The following is a 16,280-nucleotide window of genomic DNA, read 5'->3' as shown; positions in this document are numbered from 1 at the left end:
CGTGATTGGCAGCGCTGGCGCCTTCCTATATACACACCTGCTGCCGTGCATTGGCATAGCTTTAGCCTGCGCTTGCAGCTGAAGTGCCGGAAATGTGACAGGTGCCCGTTAGAGTGTTCCCTATAACTGTAATAGACCGCACTGCACATAAGTTAGCGACAGCTTGCGCAAGGGACGCCTGAATTGGCTCTTGCTATTCGTTCCAGTCACAATTTTATACTAGGAACCTTTATTTGTCTTACGCTGCGTTTTCGAAACTATCCCCGCCTTAAAGGTCCATGTAGGCACGGGCTGTGATGTATGCATATCGCTCTTCTCTCTCTTGAAGTTTCTCGCCAGCGCATTGCTTCCTCCAAGCGAAACAATCCATCTGGACAAGTATAACTTCCTTAGCCGCTGAAGCTCATCGTTCCTTGTATATTGAAGTAAACAATATATTTGTATTTCGTAGCTTCGACTCCAACAGACGTTCAAGCAAAGGAAGCCTAAATGACTCCCGAAAGAACTTGCATTCTGCTAAGGTTTCAGACTTCCTAAGCATAACTTCGGTTTTGCCGTCAGAACATTACGATGGGCAAATTTCGTGGCTTTACGCATTTGCAATGAAGATTAGAAGAACGTGAGGAGTTTTCAATGGTCCTTCGACGGTAAAATTTGCATACCTTATGTCTGCGCATGTCTGAAATTGCGATCACGAGCTAAGCGTGTCTGTGTTTCGTGCTTTTTTTTTCTTGTCCATTCATCTATTTAAGAAAAAGACAAGTACGAGTTGCCAGGTGGTGTTTCCAGGCGCACACATCGTCGATCAGGTACCACCGCCTGATTTTTTTAACCGGTACGAGCCGACAAGCATCCGAATGCCAAGGAGTGTCCAAGATATGCTTACGTATGTAAACCACGAAGGAACTGCTTACGTGTCTCTGCTGCGATCAGAAAAAAAAATGAACTCTGAAATCATTTCAGCATATTGAAAGCGCTTTACTGAGTAATTTGCATACCCAGCACACTTTACTGAATGCGAAAAAAACATCCTTTCTTATCCTGAACGCTGCAGGAACTATTTTGCTTGGACGTCGTCTTCGAAGCATCTGCTTCTTCTTTGGCCTATTTCGGCGAAAACAGAAGAGAACTTCCTATTTGTATATATATATATATATATATATATATATATATATATATATATATATATATATATGTAAGTGCTTTTAAGTGGCGTCTAAAGGCACTGAGTGATGCTTCTCAATTCTACTTCGATTATTGCAGTCCATTACTCCTCGGATATAGCGAAAAGTTTTTGTCCTAAACGCATGTGCTTCTAACTTTCTCATGCAGAAGTGACTCATGCACATATATTATTGCGATCGAAACTCAGGAACAGTAGTTTTAGGGCTGGACAATACGCAGCTTTACATTAAATCACATTGCAGATTTCGCCACCTTTTCAAGGAACGCGAACGTTTTCTGGCGTCCGTTACAATTAGTCGTTTACGTCCAAATGACTAACCAGAGAAGGGCGTCGGGAGGAAGATCACCAGATGTTGGCCGACCAATTGAAACGGCGCTTCTATGCCTCGATAGTGATGTTCATTCATGCGAGGGAATCACTTATAGATGTTTTTTTTTTTTTTGCAGTTTCAAACGAGCCCTATGGAGAGTGTCTTTCCCTAGTGCCAGCTAAAGCCCCTCAAACTTCGTAATGTAGCGACACGCTTTGAAAAATGCCGCCTCCTCCTCGCACTCTGGCCGAGGCCGACGCCGCGTCGCTATTGGCCTAATAGCATCACGTGTGCCTTCGCGCCGTGCGTCAGCGCCATTTTTGCTCGAGAAGCGTCCCCGGAGTGGCGAGGAGCGTACGTTGGCGCCTTTGCTACGCTCGAGCAGTGTAGGCGGCGCCACGGTCGAGGAGGGAGCGTGACAGAGAGGAGAAACGAGGAGGAGTGAAGGCGGAGGAGGAGAGTGTCGCTGCTTTACGAAGTTTAAGGGGTTTTAGTGCCAGCAACAATGTAGCGCCGCGCTTCGTGAGGGCCCAGACCCGAGCATCGCGGCATTGAATGATCACAATCTTGCGCGCAGGGTGTCCGTATGCTTCAATACAGCTCTTCTCTCCAGCGCACACATCGATCGAGTTTTGCGATGTCCCTGCCACAGGGTTTCGCAGGAAATCGGAAGATTATTAAAGAAAATTTTGAAAAGCAATTTTCGGTGAAGGCAAAAAACGTGGGCAGCGATGCAGGGAACGCACTGAAAGAGCCGTGCCAGGTCGATTCATTTACTGCATTTGCGAAATGTTCAAATAAGTAGAGAGCAAACTGACGTTAAAATGATTACCTTTTACTAATTGTTGAATTACTTTCGTGGGGAAGTAATTGGTAAGTGTAATCAATTACATATTTAAAAGAAGTAATTGTGATTGTAATCGCTTACTTTTTTTCTGTAACATTTTTGGTCTCCTCCAGAAAAAGATCAGGCGTAAGCCTGAACCACACGCGCAGACAGTGCATCAAATTACATATTACAAATTACGCAACTGCGACTGTAATTTCAAAAATTACAGTCGCAGTAGCTTTTGTACGTTTGACACATTTCAGCAGGGCTTGCTTTGAGAGGCTAGCGCAAAACAAACACCCCTTGTGGTATACTTACCAGCTCGAACAGCGCAAACAGTGCAAACAGCTCAGTTTTATTTTTTAATTGTTTGTTCATCTTTTCGAGCATATGAATGGTCAGGTGGTTTTCACGAGTTCTGAACTGGTTTCTTTTATGATGTCACACGTATGTATTCTCCAGTGTAAGTTTATAAATAACGCCAACGAAGAAGCCTTCGAGTTTCTTAGAACGATGAAACTTGGCATCCGGTTCCCCCTCCATTATTAAACGCTCAAAGTGGCCGATGACAGTTTGTCACTCACCATAAACAGTGGTCCTTAGATGACTCTCCAGACCGACGCGTAAAGTTCTTAAGAAAACACAGTAAGCAAAAATACGGCTCCCACGCTCTGCGAGACCAATACCCAGACAGGAGACTACTTTCTATTTTCAGCCTTGATTCGTGGCTGATAGGATTGTATTGCCCGAAAGAATGAATTTCAAAAAAAAAATTAAACACATCCAACGCTCATTTTGGAATATATGTAAAGCGGAGTTTATCTGAAGGGGTCATTTGAGGTTAATTGAAGGTTATAAAACTAAACGCGATGGGTAGAATTGTCTTTATTGTCATCCTGTGCAACCCGTAATCTCATGCAATGTTTATGCACCGTACAGGTCGTAACTTTACTGCCATGCGATATTTATGTTTCTAATTTAAGCCACCTCACAAGAAATGCCAAAATTCTAACTGCAGTTCAAGCAAAGGTTAGCTGTGAGGTCTCGACTCCTGAGACGTCTCGAGAACGATGTCTGATATTTGTCAAAAAAAAAGGGGGGGGGGGCGAGGAGAGGATGTATGCCAATCGAAGTTTGGAACGAAAGACACTTGTTTCATTCTTGCATTTCTTACGTGCAGGTGCTCTCGAGACGCACGTGCTTCTTTTAGGCAAGACGGCTGCAGCAGTCATGCTCAGCAAAGTCCGGGGGAATTCACAAATACCCCTGAAACACCGGAAAGAATACATGCATGCAACAAACTCAGACATCGCGCAGTTTCATTGCGATGTTTCTTCGCGTTCCTCTGCGGGCAATACTGAACTCTCTTTCGTTTTCTTCTTTTACTATTCCCTACCGCGAAATCAAATCTCCTCGCTGCAGTGACGGGCGATTTCATCGTGAAATTTGAATGCAAATTCAAAGTTACGTTGTGCAAAACGATTCTTTCTCTGTCACAATATTCCAGAAGCACTTAGAATGTAAGGTACGATGGTGATTCGAGACCAAACAAAATGAAAAAGAACTTATGCGAAGATAAGGAGCAAACTCTTGCCAAGCTGCACGGTGATGACTGCAGCAAAATGGCATGCACTGATCGAACAAAAAAGAGGGGGCTAAACATTTTCTTTCTTGTTTTACTGCAGAGCTTTCGCAACAATTTTACAGCGGACGAGCAATGCAGGAAGTTCTGTTTCGTGGGCCGAATTCCCGGTGTTCTTTAGCGAGTGCTGTTCGCAATCGGATGTTCGCGTTCGCTAAGGTTACGTCCCGCATCACAATATTCACTGGGACTCGCTCTCACGGACAGTTCTATGTATGAACCTTCTTGTGAACGCAGGCACAAAGCGCTTCCCCGTCAAAAATTACTTGGTGCCATCCCTGGCAATGCCAATCAGTTCGTTTGGTCTCAAAAGCCACCACCTTAACAGTTCAAGAATGGTTCTGGCGCAGTTTCGAAAAGCCGTAAGCCATACAGGAAACACATGGCAACGTCGTTCCACGTCCAACAAATAAGCGTAAATATAAGTTAAGAAGCGCGCAACGAGCGATGGGACAAAAAATGATAAGTGTGAGGTTAAGAGACAGAAAGAAATCGGTGGTGGATTAGAGAGAAAAGGCAGGAGGTACATGTCACCAGGCTGGTGACATATATACTGCACTCGTTGCCAACATTTGCGCTTTATTATTTACAGACAGACAGACAGACAGACAGACAGACAGACAGACAGACAGACAGACAGACAGACGGACGGACGGACGGACGGACGGACGGACGGACGGACGGACGGACGGACGGACGGACGGACGGACAGACAGACAGACAGACAGACAGACAGACAGACAGACAGACAGACAGACAGACAGACAGACAGACAGACAGACAGACAGACAGACAGACAGACAGACAGACAGACAGATGCCAGAAGAAGAAACAGTCTAAAGGGCATGGCAGGGCATGTAATGAGGAGGGAAGATAACCGATGGCTATTAAGGGTTACAGACAGGATTCCAAGAGAAGGGAAGCGTAGCAGGGGGCGGCAGAAACTTACGTGGACGGATGAAATCAAGAAATTTGCAGGAACAACATGGCCACCATTAGCACATGACCTGGTAGTTGGAGAAGTATAGGGGAGGCCTTTGCCCTGCAGTGGGCGTAACCAGGATGATAATGATGATGATGATGAGGATAATGATGATGATGCGTATTTTCTCATCCGAAAGTGTTCAGTATCCGAAAATAGGAAAAAAATGAAACGAAAAAATGTTCAACCCCACGAAACCTTTACCTTTTCATGCAGCCTCCTCCGTCTTCCAGATTTCTGCATAACAATTTGCGAAAAAATTGCAACTGTGCTCTCTGTTTGCGAATTCATCCACATGGCAGGCAACAACAATGGTTTTATCATGTGATATACTTGACAGGGCTAGCGTCAATATCTCACAATGGAGCTCTGTGTGCGAGGTTTCCATTATGTGAATCATACTTAGCCTGACCTCCTTTCCCCTTGCCCGCTTCAGAGGCCTCAAGCCATTATTTATGTTAATGTACTCTGTATCTCTGTCTCTCTTCTCTCTCTCACTATATATATATATATATATATATATATATATATATATGAGGATGATCGTCAGAACAAGCAACAGCAAATAAGATGCCTCCCAGATTCCCGCATAACTTACTGCCAAAGAAAAATTTCCCAGAACACTATTCTGTATTCGCTAATGCATCCACGTGGAACGCAATAACACTGTGCAATGTTGTAATATCTTGCAGCATGTTATATTTGCACTGGAACAACATGGCTAACTCGCTATAGAGCTCGGCATGTGAAATTTTCGGATACTGAACCCCGTATACTTAGCGGGATGTTTCTTAGCCACTTCCCCGAACAAGCTTCGAACCATCATTTAAATACACTAGTCTATATATATTATATATATATATATATATATATATATATATATATATATATTCATATATATAATATTGTGTGTGTGTGTGTGTGTGTGTGTGTGTGTGTGTGTGTGTGTGTGTGTGTGTGTGTGTGTGTGTGTGTGTGTGTGTGTGTGTGTGTGTGTGTGTGTGTGTGTGTGTGTGTGTGTGTTGACAAAGTCCGCTATAGGACACGGATTTCGTCTCTGCACCGTCTCGCGGGTACGCAAGGGAACAGAAGGACGTCAGAACAAGCAACAGCAAACGGGAAAGATCGCTCCAGAACTGCTGAAACGGGCTAAATGCAAATGCGCATCCACGTGTCGACTTTGCCGAGACATCGTGAAAGAAGCCTCGTCGGGCGGGTACAGGAGGCGCTTCGGCGTCGTCCCTACTCCCCACTGGAAGCAAATGCATCGCAATAGCTCGATACAATGTGTCCCCCAAAAGGGGGAAAACGCGCCGCGCATCTGCAATTCAACGTCGTCGCGAAGGCTCTTCTTTCCCAGTCGTTCCCACGCCTCGGGGAAGCCGAAAGGGACCAGCGTTGGGAACAGCACTTTCATTCCCCCGTCAATGCAGCAGGCCCTCGGGGGAGAACGCTGGAAAAGGCGAGCTGCAGGTGTGTCTCGGCAGAACGGGCAAACGAACAACGCGGGGAAGCTGTGTTTCTCTAGCGAGTGGTGTTGGGCATCACATCTTAGTTTGGCGCAGTGTGTATGTAGGGAAAGAAATAGGGAATGTGGGGAAAGAATAGTTTTAAGTCATGTTTATTTTCCTTCGTCAAAAGGAAATGGCCAGCCGCCGCATAAAAGCTGCTACGTACAGCAGCAGCATGATGGACCAGTTGCCCCCAAAGTTCCGCTCGATGAAAAAGCAGGAAAGGTACAGTGAAACCGTACTGCGAAGAAGCCAGGTGCAGCGACTTGTGGTCTAAAGCGAACGAGTGAGACTTATTTAGTGACATTCGTGTAGAAATAAATCACTTAATACGATTTGGAAGTTGAATATATCGAAGTCCCAGTGCCTACGCTATAACCTGCGCTATAAAGGACCTGCGCTATAGGACTAGGACCTGCGCTATAAAACCACCCACAGTGCATTTATAGCGAATATTATTTTGCCTCTTCCTTCGACTTTTGTGACAATAGCAGCAGCGGCACGCGCATAGCCAGCAGCACCTTTCTTTTTTCACTCTGTAATTGTCAACCAGAATTGTTATCGCCCGCGGGTACTCAAAACAATACAAGTCGCAAAAAAGATTGTTGAATCAGACACAATGATGAGGCATCTACACCAGTTGCCCAGAGTCTAATTCCGCGTATAAAAAATCATAATCAAGCACCATGGCCTAGTAACGCCGTTACATGAAATCAAGGACGTAATTTTTCGTTCCTTCAACCAAAACAATCGTAATATTTCCAATCCTAGGGTCTCTTCTAACACAAACCTAAATGTCCTCAAAATGTCTTGCAATGGACGTTCTTGGGGCAATCGGACACCTTCAAAAATTCCCACATTGAAATTTTTTTTCAGGATGAACCAGTGAATGACGTCCTGAGAACGTACCAAGGACCTCGTAAAAGCTGTTAGGTCTTTTGTACCACTTGAGGACGTGCTGAGGACGTCGAGTTTTGTCTGGCTTTGGTGTGTGGGCACCACCCCTTGTAGGCGGGTGGACACAACTACACAACTCGTCTGTACGCTCGCCTGGCCCAAACCACTAGCGTTTACATGAACCAGGCAATTGATTTCCGGCCCCACAAGTCGACTCAACCTGACTTTCATCTGACTTCATCGGGGTTCCTGTATAAACGTAGCTCTTACCGGCTCCTGCCCACACACGTTCCCTGTCCTTCCGTGATTCACTGTCGAGGATAACTAGACACCCCATTACATTTCACGTCCTCTTGCTATGCTACCCTCCACCACGCCCCCACTCTCAACAAAGCCCCCCTCCCCTCTCTCTAGCGGCTGACTACCGCTAGCGTCAACTTCGATCAAATCTACGTGGCAGAATTTATCCATCAGGCTTTAAAGAATGATGTGAAAGACGCCCTCAACGTAGTGCCCCGAACAAAGCGTTCTTATAATAAAGTGTATTTATGATCTTCGTGTCTGCGACGGACAAAAACCGTAGAGAGCTGGCTGAGCTTTCAAAAGCGCCCTCTCTCAAAAGCTCGCAAAAGCCTCACTCATATGATTCCAATTATTCTCGAAAGGAAGCGGGCCATGTTCAAATCCCGCCGAAGAGCGGACGGGCTCCCAAAAGCGCCGCCTAGCGATAGCTCGGAAAAGCGCGGTGCGTGCTTCCAATGATCACCAAAAGGGGCCAGGCGGCAGGTTCGAATGGCCTCACTCCTTTCCTCATGTTGTCGATACTATAGCCATGGAGGAAGAAAAACCCATCCTCCATAACTGCAGTGTACGGCTGGAGTTCCACTGGCGACGTCTCTCGCATACCCAGAAAAACTCTGGCAGATAGTTGCGAAACTTTCCGAAAGAGGGCAGGCAAAACGTTCAAATTCTCAGCGTCTACCAAATTGCAATCGCAGCTAGCAGACCGCTAAGCTTCCACTTCCAAACAGCAAAAAATAAAAAATAAAGAATTCAGAGCAATGCCACGAAGAACCAGTAACAGAAAACATTTAAAACAAAGAAAAAATAACGATGTGTGAGCTATTTTACATGGAATCTCTGGCATTCAAGCTCAGAGAAAATCTCGCTCTTATTTCCGAGAGTCCCCCAGAAAGTGATACAGGAGTGGGGTGAGCACGAAAAAAAATTGGGCTAAACCTAAAACGAAAGATGCAAAAGAACAGCATACTAAATAGTCGCTGTGTAGCAGAAGTCGGCGATAGAGTCAAAGAATTATACAGAGACCGATAACTGCTTATATTAAATCAATATGTAGTGCCCCATAGCGACTCTTGTAAAAAATCAAATTAGTATGTCTGGAAACACGCTGTTACGAAAGAATACTTGCATACGGTGGTTATACCTATGCAGCCTGTGGATAGACAGCGAAAGATAGAAACAAACGAAAGGGCGGAGAGAATGACGTGAAAATGTGCGGTTCGCTGCCCTGCGTGGGGAGGAAAAGGGGATTCAAAAAGATGGGAAGGGAGAAAGGCGAGTACAGAAACTGGAATCGGCGTACAAAGTTGAAGTCTCACACGCCACCACACAGTGTATCTGGCAGACCTGTAGACCTGAAGGACACTGCACGCAAAAGGCAGCCAAGGTGCTAGTTCGCTTCTACTGGCAGCCTGAGGAAATAGGGCATACTTTGGCTACTTTGGCATTCTTATGGCATACTTTGGCTGACGTCGTAGTGTCCATCACGAGGTGAATGGACCTTTGTTTACCCTACCCGACGCCTTCGGCTTTAATAATTTCGAAGGAACCTTTAATTATTCTGTGGTAGAAAACAGCAAAACACTGTTGGTAGTGGAAAGGCGGAGAGCACGCGAAATGAAAGTACACAAGTATTGAGGGCAATATGTTTGTAACAAGTTTGATGGTTTTCGCTGAAACGCAAACCGTGGCTCTTAGTGACGGGTAATAAGGGCAGACGAAGGGAAAAAAAATAACCTAGGAGGCCTCAGCCGCTATAGCGTTGCAAAGGGGATGATCATGATCCGGGAGCGAACCAAAGGTGAACCCGAACCCAGAACAGTACCCGAACCGCAATTTTGGGCGTAACTGAAACCGAACTCGAACAGGTATTTTTAGCATTGTCGAAAACGTGAACCGAACGTTAACGAAAAAAAATATATCGTTTCCCGCTTCAGCCCGAAAGGGTTCCAGCATATTAGATCACAACGGATGCTCAATAGTTTGTGATACTTTTCGAATAACTATTTCTTGGATCGGCGTAACCTACTAGCATGTTGTTATATGGCTCACAAACTGCGTTATGTGCGAGAATCGGGATAGACCCTGGGTATGTGCCGTTATAACCAACTTCACCTCGACAGAGACGCTTGCAATTCTGAAGCCGACCATGTCAGCTGCGTTCCGGGGCAGAAAGGTTGTTCCCAAGGGATACGGGGAATCAACCTTTCTGGTGACGCTCCCGATTAACTCAGAAGTTAGGTCAACTTGTTATTAAAGCTAAATTAACACGGAGAGCTGAAAACACAAAGCCCCCGAGGAGGGATGCCAGCGGGTTCAGCTGCGTGATTTATTGTAACCACAGCGCTGCGGTCGCTAATGAATGCCGTCACCTTCTCCCTAAGTGGCAAGAGCGGCTGTAAACGACATTCAAAATCTCCTTTTGTTACGTGCCATGATGCAACGCACGTTCGGGTACTCAGCCAAGCAGAGCTCTATGCTCTTCGATGATGAGGATGCTGATGATGAAATAAAGTTTAGTTAAAAAGCGGTGGAACCCATTTCTTGGTGACTGTCGACGGTGATGCGTTAGCATTGGATCAATTTAGCGACGCATTGTATTGGCACCGTCGAAACGAGTTATGTATTAGGCGTGTACTGCAGCGGCACTCCTCTTTCGCGCTTCCCTAAGAACACTTGGTGCCATCTAGCGTCGCCGCCGCGAAGCGTGCACGTGACCTCCGAAATGCATGGCACGCCGGTGCGTACGACCGCTGGGAAACGCGTCAGGCAGCAACCGGGCTCCTGCCACGCGCTTCCTTATGGACACGCTGCGCCATCTAGCGGCACTGCCGAGAATTCCGCGCGTGGACTCCGAGATGACAGGGGAGGTGGGCCGGTGCCTGCGAACGCTCAGAATTGCTCACTCGCTTGCCGCACACTCGGAGGCACGTAGTCCGTGACCTAAGTTTACAAGAGGTTCATTGAAGAGCGGCACATTCCCAGTGCATTCGGGGCGCAGCTCGCTAAAGCGTTGGCGTGAAATACGTTCATTGAAAGCAGCACATGTGCATTTTTGGCACAGCCTCCTAATGCGTGGGGTTCCTGTCCTAGAGAAACCATTGTGACATAAGCTAACTTCCGCTCAGCACTGCAGTAGCCATCATACCAAAGACATCCGTTGCTAATATAAACAATACTAGATTTCTGAGGGGAATAACGTACACCAGCTGCCTCGATTTGACTTTCGTCTCCCACCGCCTCGCCGCAGATGTTAAGTGGTTTTTGGACATTGAAACGCATGGAAGCGACCACATCCCCACTGGCCTCAAGATCAAAAGAATGTCTAAAATGTATACGTCCACCACGATACGAAGAATAGATTGGACTGTCTTTAAATCCCAGATTGAGGACGCTTATCACAAAGGCCTCTCTTGTGGACTTGAACAAGCTATCAAGAAAACATCACAGACAGCCATGCGCACACTCACGTGTTCTCCAAGGTATTCTGAGTTCGACCTGGAATTTTAGCAGCTTCGTGCGATTCGCCACCGTTCTGAAAGAATATATCGACGCACTAAGTCAATTCAGGATCTAAGAACAAGCCCGGCGGATGCAAAAGAAGATACAATGCCGCAGGGATAAACTAGAGGCTCAGCGGCGGTCGAAATTTTGTGCGTCGCTAGATCCCCTCAAACCACTATCTCAGATATGGAGAACTGTGCGAGGTCTACGTTCTGTTCGGGAACAGCGTTTTTCGTTTAAGGCCCTAGCACTATACCAGCGCCGACAAGACATTGATGTGGCGGAAGACTTCTGTGCTATGATTGCGGGCCAGCCAACTCGCACAGGTTCGCTTACATTGAACTGTATTCCAGGTTCACGAGATTCACGATTGGATCTGCCTTTCACGACGCAAGAGCTTGACGCGGCGCTCGCACTCTGTAAACGGTTGTCGTCGCCTGGTCCGGATGACATATCCTACCGTGTGCTGTGTCACCTTAGTGAACGGGCACGAAGTGCGGTCCTTAATATCTATAACGAGTCCTGGCAAGAGGGCGAAGTTCCTCAAGATTGGAAGATAAGCCGCCTGGTACCGCGTCTTATGCCTGGCTAGTCTCCCTTAGAGATTACTTCATACCGAGCGATTGCGCTGGCAAGTTGCGTTGGGAAGGTAATGAAGCGAATGATCCTCGCCAGATTTGAGGGGTACCTTCAACATTATGAAATCTACCCGGACGCCATGGCTGGTTTTCGACGTCACCGATGTTCTATCGACAACGTTATCGATCTGGTAACCTATGTTCAACACCAAAAGACGTGTAAGAGGTTATCTGTCGCAATGTTCTTAGATATAAAGGGAGCCTACGACAACGTTCTTCATGACGCCATACTTGAAGCATTGGAATCGGTTGGCCTAGGCGGTCCGTTATATCGTTGGACAAGCAGTTATTTACATAGGTGGACTCTATTTGTTAACACTGAAGCTGGCCCAACCTCGCAACATTATACGCACCATGGAGTTCCACAAGGCGGTGTCTTGAGTCCCACGCTTTTCAACCTTGTACTCATTGATCTCGAGGAACGACTTCCGAACACAGTTTAAATATCAATGTATGCCGACGACATCTGTGTCTGGGCACCTGGTGTGACACGGCCGCATAACGGCCGCACGGCCGCTTCATAAAGTTGCGACGTTAACATCGACGTACTTAAATGAACTAGGCCTCAAGATCTCACCAGAAAAATGCGCATTGGTCACGTTTAGCCGAAAGCCAGTGAGATCATATGATGTTTCTATCGACGGTCCAAGCATACCTTATATCAGGACGCACCGATTCTTAGGCATAGTCATTGATCGTGATCTCTGCTGGAGTCCTCTTGTGGCCTACCTAAAGAAGCGCCTGACGAATGTTTCTAATGTGTTTAGGTTTCTTGGAGGAAAAGTCTGGGGCACGTCAGTACGTGCAATGATGGAACTATACAGCACGCTCTTTCTTGGGTATTTGCGATACAGCTTGCCTGCGCTGACCAACACCTGCATAACTAATATCCGTACACTCGAAAGCGTCCAGGCCCAGGCACTTAGAGTGCGTCTTGGATTGCCGCGGTGGTGGTCAACAGCTGAAACAATTGCCATTGCACACGATTTCCCAGCCAAGACCCATATAGTCATGGAAGCGCTCAGAGCACACGTCAGACACCTTGCTTGAGCCCCTGCCCATAATCTAGCCTCACTGCCAGAAGATCGACCACGTGCTTCCTTTTGTGAAACAGTCCTGCCCTATCATGCATACCTTCCATCAGGTTATACAGCTCCAGCGAAAGTTCTGTTTCCCACATGGTGCTTGGCTTAAAACAAAGGTTCGACTAATGGTACCAGGAATACGAACAAAAGCCCAACTCTCGTCTACAGCACTCAAGCAGCTTTCACTGCTCTTGCTATACGAGACATACAACGAGCATGATCATCTATATACTGACGCTTCAACCATGGTGAATGGGTCTGCAGGATCGGTGATCTTTTCTGCAAAACCCTCTACCATAAAGATTCGACTATGTCACCAGACTACATCGACTGCCGCGGAGCTTGCTGCTATTCGTTGTGCACTTCGTGTAATTTCTGATGGACTACCCAAGAAATGGAGCGTGTTCAGTGACTCCAAGGCTGCTCTTCATTGTTTAGTTTCTACCTTACGCCGAGGATCCCACGAACAACAAGTTCTAGAAATTAGACTGCTGCTTCACCACCTCGTCGAGCAAGGACATGACATCACGTTAGAGTGGATTCCAAGCCACTGTGGCATAATGAGCAATGAACATGCCGACGCAGAAGCACGATCTGCACATGAGGAGGGCTGGCAAGACTCCATTCCATTCTCAAGAACAGACGCTGCAATGAAAATTCGTGTGCTTGCATATGAAGCCATCAGAACTTTATGGAACACACCAAGCTTGAAGCACACACGTCTACACCGACTGGACCCATCCCTTCGACTTCGACTCCCATCTGGACCCTCTCCACTCGAGACAACAGTACTTTGCCCACTGTGGCTTGGTATCGCTTACACAAGATCTTTCGCCTTCCGAGTCGGTATGGACGAGAGCGCGGCTTGCAGCCACTGCGGCGGCGATGAGACTATAGAACACGTAATTTGCCACTGTCCTCGATACAGCGCGCACCGGCTGTCGCTAGCGGCCGCGTTGGCACGCCTTGGCGACAGGCCACTTTCAGAACAGTCAGTCTTGGAATGCCGACATGAACTGTAGTCGCAGCGAAAGTCGGTCAAGGCTTTGTTGACCTTTTTACGTGACAGTGACTTATGAGGAAGACTATAATGATCCCATTCCGTCCCTTTCCATCTTTTTTCACGCTTTTATTTTTGTCACTCTCTTCTTTCCATCATTCCTTCCCCTTTCCCTTCCCCAAGTGCAGGGTAGCAAACCGGAGGTTCTAATTCTGGTTAACCTCCCTGCCTCTCTCTCTCTCTCTCTCTTGGGTTGCAGGCAATTCAGCTCAGCACTGCAGTGACCATCATACGAAAGACATCCTTCACTAATATAAACAATACTAGATTTGCAGGCAATTAACGTGAACTTTTACCATACGTTCGCACCAGCTTTGGTAAGCAGTCATTACACTTTTCACCTTTATCTCTCTGAAACACATTACCATTTCCTTTAACATTGCTCAATGCATGCTCGCAGATTTCCTACAGAACTTAAACACTTTCTTTTAGCTTCCTCCGAGTTTCCTATTTGAGTGTAGCATGTCTGGTATTTTTATCTTTGTTTCTATTTTTGTCTCCAGCATCTTTCTTACTTTCTTTATTAAGCTTCTTTTGTAGTTTTACCTATTGTTGACTAATCCGAAGCCATGTTATTGTTTAATGCATTTATGTGCTGATTTTCTGTTCATTTACGCCTTAATTTGTCTCCTAAAAACTTTTATTAACGTAAACTTGACATGTTGCCATTGTTGTTTGTATTATTAATTCGTCATCATGCACAGGATGTCCCATTTTAGTTTATAACTGCGAGGACCTTCTTTGTATATACTTATCATGTAATTATCCCATTTCTGTCATGAACAAACTGATTCTGATTCTGATATATGTAGAAGATCGTTTTCGTCTTTGTAGGCCGGCACACTTCCAGTAGCGCATGCGTTGTTACACTAGATGGCGTCAAATACCTTCAATGAAGAGCGGAACAAGCCTACTGGCACATATCCAGTCCCCGCAGGGGCGTCTGCGTCAGCTGGCGTTTGGTGTGTTGCGACACCACGTACCCGAGCACACGAGGATTGGACCCTCCCGCGTCTAACCGTGTTGCGGCTTCGCCGTGTCTAGGGAAAAGGAGGGATCCTGGGAGTTGAGTCGATGACGTGTGTTCGGACCTTAACGGCATCTCGGCAGAGGCGACACGCCCCTTCTGCCTCAACTTCACGTATACGGCACCCCCGGACTGACCCACCCGGGGAAATCGGCCGTTGCCATTTCCTGTCACTCTGCCTCTAACCGTCGTCTTTCTCTCACTTTCCATCTTTCCTGTCTTCTCCTGGCTTCCCCTTGCTTCCAATTTTTCCAGGCAGCAAGGGTTAACCTTGTGTGTGATAGTCAACCTAAGTTACAACAGATTTGGTTATAGTGGCTGCATCCAGCTGGCGTTGGCTGGCCTTGTTTAAACAAAACTCTTGTCAAGCCCCCTTGTTGGGCTCCATAGTGGGCGGCTTGCCGACATTCTTTACTTATAAAGAAACTAAAGAACGCAAGACACTCGACTGCAAATGTGGAGGAGACGATCTATATAACCATCCATTCAACATTTCCGAGCTTAGAGGTGCATTGAACGCCTGCAAAAGCTCTGCGCCGGGGCAGACAGGATCATGTATGACATGATCAAGAATGTGCACACGGACACACAAATTAAATTGCTCGCACTTTTTAATAACATTTCGGCAGCCGGATGCTTTCCAGCTACATGGTAACAAGCTATCGTTGTTGGAGCCTCAAAAGCGAGTAAAGACCCATCCTTGGTAACAAGGTACCGGCAGATAGCGCTTACAAGCTGCCTATGCAAGTTTTTCGAAAAAAATTATAAATGGCCGTCTTTTGCATTTTCTAGAATCAAAGAACATGCTTGATTTCTACCAGTGTGGTTTTCGAGAAGGCAGGTCCACAACCGACCATCTTGTAAGCATTGAGGCAAACAACCACGGTGCATTTCCCCATAAACAATATTTCGTGTCAGTTTCTTTAGATATGAAAAAGACCTATGACACTATGACACTACACTATGACACTACATGGCGCTGCGGTGTTAGAGAGTTATAGCTCAGCGGGTCCAGCGGGCCAACGGGACAGCGTGATAATTGAAAGCTATCTCTCGCACCATACTTTCCGTGTTAGAATTGGTAATGCTCTATCTATGTCATTTACACAAGAAACTGGGGTACCATAGAGTGACGTACTTAGCTGTACCCTTTTATTTGTTAAGATGAATTATTTACGTTTGTGTATTCCACAAAGTACGTTTTATTCTGCATATGTCGATGATGTGCTGATTGGATTTAAATCGTGTAACATCGCAGTCTGCGAGCGACACGTTCAGTTTGGGCTGAACGAAGTCTCGACATGGGCCA

Source organism: Dermacentor variabilis, chromosome 11 (assembly GCF_050947875.1).
Source record: "Dermacentor variabilis isolate Ectoservices chromosome 11, ASM5094787v1, whole genome shotgun sequence".
NCBI lineage: Eukaryota > Metazoa > Arthropoda > Arachnida > Ixodida > Ixodidae > Dermacentor > Dermacentor variabilis.
The sequence above is the reverse complement of the archived record's forward strand: the minus strand, read 5'-3'. Positions refer to the sequence as shown.